Source organism: Pinus tabuliformis, chromosome J, assembly GCF_031772625.1.
Source record: "Pinus tabuliformis cultivar Carrire ecotype Pingquan chromosome J, CPIR1, whole genome shotgun sequence".
NCBI lineage: Eukaryota > Viridiplantae > Streptophyta > Pinopsida > Pinales > Pinaceae > Pinus > Pinus tabuliformis.
The window spans coordinates 903,025,699-903,032,526 of record NC_142295.1 but is presented as its reverse complement, the minus strand read 5'-3'; positions in this window follow the sequence as shown (position 1 = coordinate 903,032,526).

Below are 6,828 nucleotides of genomic sequence, written 5' to 3'. Positions count from 1 at the left end.
GGAGCCTGTTGTCCTAATCTGAGATGATAGACTGTGGGATCCCAAAGTGTACCCACACTCGTTCAAAGAAGAGTTTAGTAGTGACTTCTGTTGTGATATTTTTCTTGCAGGCCGCCATAATGGCCATCTTCAAGAATATGTCGATGGGTACAAAAGCATAGTCATTTCCATGCTTAGTCAAAGGAAGGCCTAACATGTAATCCATAGAGATGAATTCCCAAGGTTGACTAGGGGTAGGCAGCAGAGTATAGAGGATTTGCTTCTTGATGGTCGGTTTGGAAATGGTGCAGGATCCGATGTACTTCCCTACATCCATCGAAGATTCGGCTAATATAAATACTTCTGTAGTACTACCACTGTTTTCTCAACCCTGAAATGCCCAATGATCTAACTATAGTGTGCTTCCCAAATCATCTCAGCACGCTCACTTGAAGGAACAAAAAGGTTTCCCAGGTGGCATAACAACGCATCTTGGAGGTGAAAATCTGGAACTTGTTGACCCTCTAAGAGCATCTGGTATGTGTGGCCAAATTTTGGGTCGCTTTGTAGAGAGCTGCCCAACCAGAAGTCTTGTGCCCACAAGAGTTGAGCACGGTGGTTAATGCCATGATCGGTGATCGATTGAGGAAGTCTACAACATTATTGGTGTTGCCCTTCTTGTACTTGATATTCAAATGGAATTGTGCAGGTATGTGGACCACTTTTTATGGTGATCATTCTACAACTTCCATTACACCTGTATGAACCGCAGGGGTCAGTGGTCTGTGTCGATGATCATTTCCTTCCCCAAAATGTAATTCTTCCGTTGTCGGCAGACCTGCACAATGGAATACATCTCTTTGTCATAAGTGGGATACTTCTAGACTGTGTCTGAAAGTGTCTCACTGTGATATGCAACTAGATTCCCCTATTGAATGAGGACTACCCCAATAGCATAGCCAGAGGCATCTATCTCAATCTCAAATGGTTGTTGCAAGTTTGGTAATGTGAGCACTGGTGAAGAGTAGAGGCGATGCTTCAACTCTGCGAACCCCTTCTTTTGAGATTCATACAACAAGAATTTTTCTTTCGCTCCTCCCTTGGTGACTTGACTCAAGGGCCAAGTGATGTGAGAGAATCCCAACACGAACCTGTGGTAGAAATTGGCAAGACCCAGAAAGTTGCGAAGCTGCATCAAGTGGTTGCGGCTGGCCAATCCCAAATGACTTTTATCTTGGCTGAATACACATGCGCCCCCTGTTCATCAATAATGTATCCCAAATACTGAACTTGGGTCATGCCAAAAATGCATTTCTCCAAATTGACACAAAACTTGTGTTGTCGCAGTGCTTAGAGAACTTGTCGGATGTGGTGGAGATGCTCTTCCCAACTCTTGTTGAAGATCTGGATGTCATCCAAGTATACCAATACAAATGAGTTGGTGAATGGCTGCAAGATGTCATCCATCAACCTCACGAAGGTTGCAGGAGCATTTGTCAACCCGAAAGGCATAACCATCCATTTGAAAATGCCCTCCTTGGCTTTGAAGGCAGTCTTCCACACATCAGAGGGTTCTATTGGTACTTGATGATATCTGGATTTCAAGTCAATCTTGCTAAAATATTTTTCCCCCTTGATTTGGTCCAGAAGGTCATCAATGTGTGTGATCAAGTACCTATTATGGATAGTGATCTCGTTCAGTGCCTGATAGTCAATACAAAGTCTCCAAGTCCCATCCTTATTCTGTACCAACATGATCGGGCTCCCACATGGCGATGCACTCAACTAGATTTGACCTTTCTACAACAGTGCCTGAATCTGCCTCTTGATTTCACCGTTCTCCAGAACAAAGTGCCAATATATTGGTCCATTGGGCAACAACACACCTCGGGTCAGATCGATGGAGTGCTTTAACTTGACAGTGCAGAGGTACCCCTATGGGGGAGGTGAAGATGTCATCATACTCCTCCAAGAACTTTTCCATTTATTGTTGTCATGTAGAGGGGCCCTGTCTGAAAGTTGTGTCCACCATCTTCTTCTTTCCCTGAGGGTGTATCATTAGGAAAACAAATTACATCAAACACGATCACTCGTTCTTCAAACTGCATAGGAGATGTGTTGTCGTCCGAAGTAGACACCCTAAGAGATTGCACAACTCTATAGTGCGACTCGTTGAATGATATGTTGTGCATCTCTCCTTCCTAATTGTCTCTAAGGATCTCAATATCTCCTTGTTCGCTTGGGAATTTCTTTGATTCCGGATCCAGTGAAGCTCATGGGTCGACCTCTTGGTGGTAAGGCATGAGGTTGATGTCTTTCTCTAACTCTTCCTACTCCATATCCATATCCATCTGCTCAAGTGCTTGTTCAATCTATTGAGCGAAGTCATGCTCCTACGACTGCTCACCCTATCTACTTGGTTCTAGCTGTTTGGATGAGTCTACTACCTGTACAGGCATAGTTTCATCTGTCTATACAATTTTCGCCCCCTTTTGTACCTATTATTGTTGTGCTTCCTTCTCCTGTCTGCACAAATCTTGTTCCTTCCAGAGTTGCTCATTCAACTCATGCAACTCCTTCATTGTCTCCTCCATTCTCTACTTTTCTCTCTCCTTTTGGGTGGTCCTCCTGTCATGTTTTTGCCTCTTCGCCTCTATTGCCAAAGCTACTTTCTACAAAACTGGGTCTACTCTGAACTTGCAAGTTTTTTCTACCTCCGTGTTGTTCACAATCTTCCTCTTGCCTTCATCACACACTAGTATGTTTACATATGCTATTGGTGCTCTCCTAGATGCTGCTTCACGCTACTTCGCTAACCATTCCACCAATATTCTGATCAATTCATTGGGCCTGGAGAAGCTATAAAAATATCTCCATGGGTCTTCCTCTTCCAAATTCCATGCCCCGTGGATCCACTGAAACTATACTGTCGCACAATGGTATTTCACAATACAATGCGGGTCATACGAATTAAACCTTTGGACATTGAAAGGATATTTCTTGATCTCCTCTGTTTCAACATCTGCATGCGTGAGGTTCCGTATTCATATAATTAGATCCGCAATGGAAGAGTGGGCCAAGGTGCCTTCTTCTTCTGGTGCAGCCTAGCTGACAATCCTGCCGAGATGTGGTATGATACTTCTTGCATGACAAGCTTTTCCATGGAAAAAATTGGCAAAACATGCGGAGGCTTCTCCACACTGTACATCTGTATGAAGGTGTTGGACGGTGAGGCATACCAATCCACTATGTCGATCAGTGCCTCCATTGTTGCCTTCGACATGCAAGGTGGATCCTACTCAAATATCATCTTGTACACCGGGGTGAAAAAATGATCTGACAACTGTGTGATAACTCCTCTAAAGCTGCATTCGGAAAACAATTTACAATAAGTATTGACAGAGGTTTCCACTGATGTCCATGCCCACTTCAAGCCCGGGAACTCTTGACGGGAACAGATTGCATCCAAGATGTAAGTGGACATGTAGATTTTTGGTTGCGAGCCTTTGGGCAGTTTCTGAGATCCTATTACTTGTTACTTCAGCCTGTGAGCCAACATGTCAAACTAGTTGCATGATTTTCCTCCACTGGCCAGTTGGTCCAACGCGATCACCCAACTCTACGAGAAGGTTTCCGTGTTCTCTTGGCCATATAAAGTGACATGTAAAGATGACCAAGTATTGATAACCTTCCGCAATATCTTCATCTTGTAAATCTGGTTGGGTGTCATCTTGAATTTGGTCGGATCCTTCACCCAGTTCTTCAAGATATCCCTGGAGTTGGCATTGCTGTTGGGTATGCTGAAGGGTGTCTCCATGGTGATCACTGGCTTCGAAAAATGGTACATTTGCTGATAATCTTGTGCCCTGAGGGTAGAAATTTCTATCGCGTTGACAATGCCCAATGTCATCGTCTCGAGATCATTGTGTGAGATTATCCAATGTATCATGTCGCGCATGGGAATGCGAGATACATGCATGCAATCTGGTACAAGCTAGAGTTGTGAATGTTCACATAGACTTGGTAGTCTTCGAGGTCTTCCCCAAATGTTCCTGAGAATGCATCATTGGCCTCTTGCAACTTTAGTTTGATGTCTTTTTCTACGATCATCTTGGTGTCTTTATAGATCGACAAAATACTAGTCATTTGCTCAACTGCTGCTCCAGTTACACTTCCATTGGTGTCCTTTGATCCTACTCTCTTGGAGGCCATTGATGCTAAACTGTTGAGAGTTGGACGAACACCTACTATATCTGGAGACACGGTGACATGCATGGCAAGAAATATGTCAGCTAAAACCGAAGAAAACTTAAGGAATGACATGCAACATACCTTGGGATTGATTGGCAAGGATTGCGCAATTTTCACTGGGAGGCGGGAGACTAATTGTTTGAATTGCAAAAAAGGTAGTTTGGACTATTGAGAGGCTAGTTGACTGCTAGAGTTGCACAATCCACAATCTAGACTAGCATGCTAGGTGCTGGGATTACGCAATGTGCAATTTCAGCTATCAAGTGATGCAGGCCCATGGACCGCATTGCAAAATTTTCTTGGCCAGCAGTCACTACCTCTCAGAATTGTGCAAGGTAAGACTGGAGGATAGTCACTAGCTAGAAATGCACATTTTCTGGGAGGAAGGAAGAGCCTTCCCTCTCAGAATTATGCAATGCTATCTTGGTGAGGTAGAATCCGGGCCAACAACAGGCAACTGAAAACAAATGAAGATGTGAATGCATGGAAATACTGAGTGTAAGAAGGAGGGAATGATCATGCATGAAATCAGTGAATGATAGATTTGGAAAATGGAACAACATGCATGTGTGTGAAACGAGTTGCTGAATCGACAACTGTTCCTGCAAAAGAGTGTCATGCATGCGACAACAGTAAGACGCTAACGAAATATGAAACAGTGCTTGTACAAGCTAATATGCATGAAAATGACAGCAAGCATTCACATAAATCAAGAAGACAACATTTGCACAAGCCAAAACAAAAAAAGCGACAGAAATGTTGCAAAAGACAAGTAAAGCGGAATTACTCGGAAATAGTTGAGCTAGATGTGTCGAAGATTCTGGATGTGTTATGGGATGTCAGAGCTCCAAGATCAATGTGAAGAATGAGCTTTGAAGTATTGAATAAATAATTTTGAGGGTCATGATGCGCATGCCACAGCTCTAGGAAAAGGTGACACTTGGAGGAAAGCTTCTAAAACTATCGTTGCATGTAACCTCCAGCTGCTAAAAAATAGCTCCCTAAAATCTAGGGATGCTTTTTGCATGTTTCTTTTTGCTATTTTGTGAAAAAGTAACCCATGCATGCAAGTCAAGTTTTCTCGGTCCCGGGTGGAACCGGTCAACCTGAGGGCACATGCAACATCCTGCTTGACTGAGGGGATTTTCTGTGCAATTTCTAGGAGGAAGCTGGGCTGGTTGTCCAGAGGGATTGCACAATTTCTGGGAGGAGCAGCTAACTGCTACCCAGTTTTGCGTAATTTAGGGGCTGAGTTGTCGTTCTAGGCTAGATTGCACAGTTTTCAGTGGAAAGGTTGTCTGACAGAATTGTGCAGCTTCTAAACCCAATAGGCTACCAATCAAATTTGCACAATTTCAGGCGGGAAGACTAGTTCCCCTCTAGAATTGCATAATTTCTTGAGGGAGCTACTAAGCCAATAGCTGGACCAAGTCCGGAGTAGTAACTATGAAGGGAGTGAAGCAAGCTATCATGCACAAGCTAGCAAGCTGCTAGAAAACCAATGAAGCTCATGTATTTTACAGTGCAAGACATACTGCTAAGGATTGTTGGTAGGGAGGCTCCAAAAAAAATCTAAGGCAAAATTTTGGAGGGTGGTTGTAGCCGCTATAACACTTGGTGACACACTGGCAAAACTCCAGCTCTCCAAATGGACTTTTTTTGTGAAAAGAAAGTCTAACACCTCTAGAAGTATTGTTCAGTTCTCTGTTTGTCTTGGTTTCCACACTTGCTTGATTGTAAGATGTAGCATCTTCCAAGCTCTTGGTCAGTCGAAACACATTCCAAGCCAAGCAAACACAATTGTTTCGATTGGGGATGAGGGGTATATTGGTGCACAAGAAGTATAGTCATCAGATTTTTAGTTTCATCTCCGGTGTTGCTCCGTTGTCAGCAGGCCTGGACAGTACCTCAGTGGAGTCACGTAGGAAGACAAGCATCGCTCCATTGTGAGTGAGCCTGGTCAGTACCCCCGCAGAGTTACTTGCATCACCTCTCTATGCAGGAAGCCTTTCTCTTTTTTCTCCTTATTCATTTTCATCATTTTTTTGAAATTGTTCACTTCTCATTTTTTCATTTTCATAACTGTGCATAACACTTATTCATTTCAGAGGCGGAAGATGGATCTTGACTTATTGAGAGCAAAAGAGGTTGTTCCTTCAGAGAAGTAGTTTATATATACTTTTGATGTGCTTGTTAAGGTTTTCCCCCTCACCTTACTCTACTTGACTGAGATGACAAGGATTAACCCAAAAACAACTGACTAGGGTAGGTGACATAGTTAGCGCATAAGCATTGTGTTTTCACCAAGGTTCACTTTGAACAGTATGTAGTTTCCATTGACGTATCATGGACTAAAGATAACAAGTTCTTCATATGGAGGCAGGATGACAAATAACCAAGTATTTATAACTGCACAAGGCCTCTTGTACTTTACCTAGCTTGTTTCAAGAGTCGCATAGAGTTTCATGTGAAACTAACCTATGAATGTAAACAAGCAAAAAAAAACACAAAACAAAGTGTAAGCAGAAAGTAAATGTGAAAGCGAAGCGAGTAAATCAAACATGCAAGCAAAAAAAACAAACATGCAAAGCGAGTAAG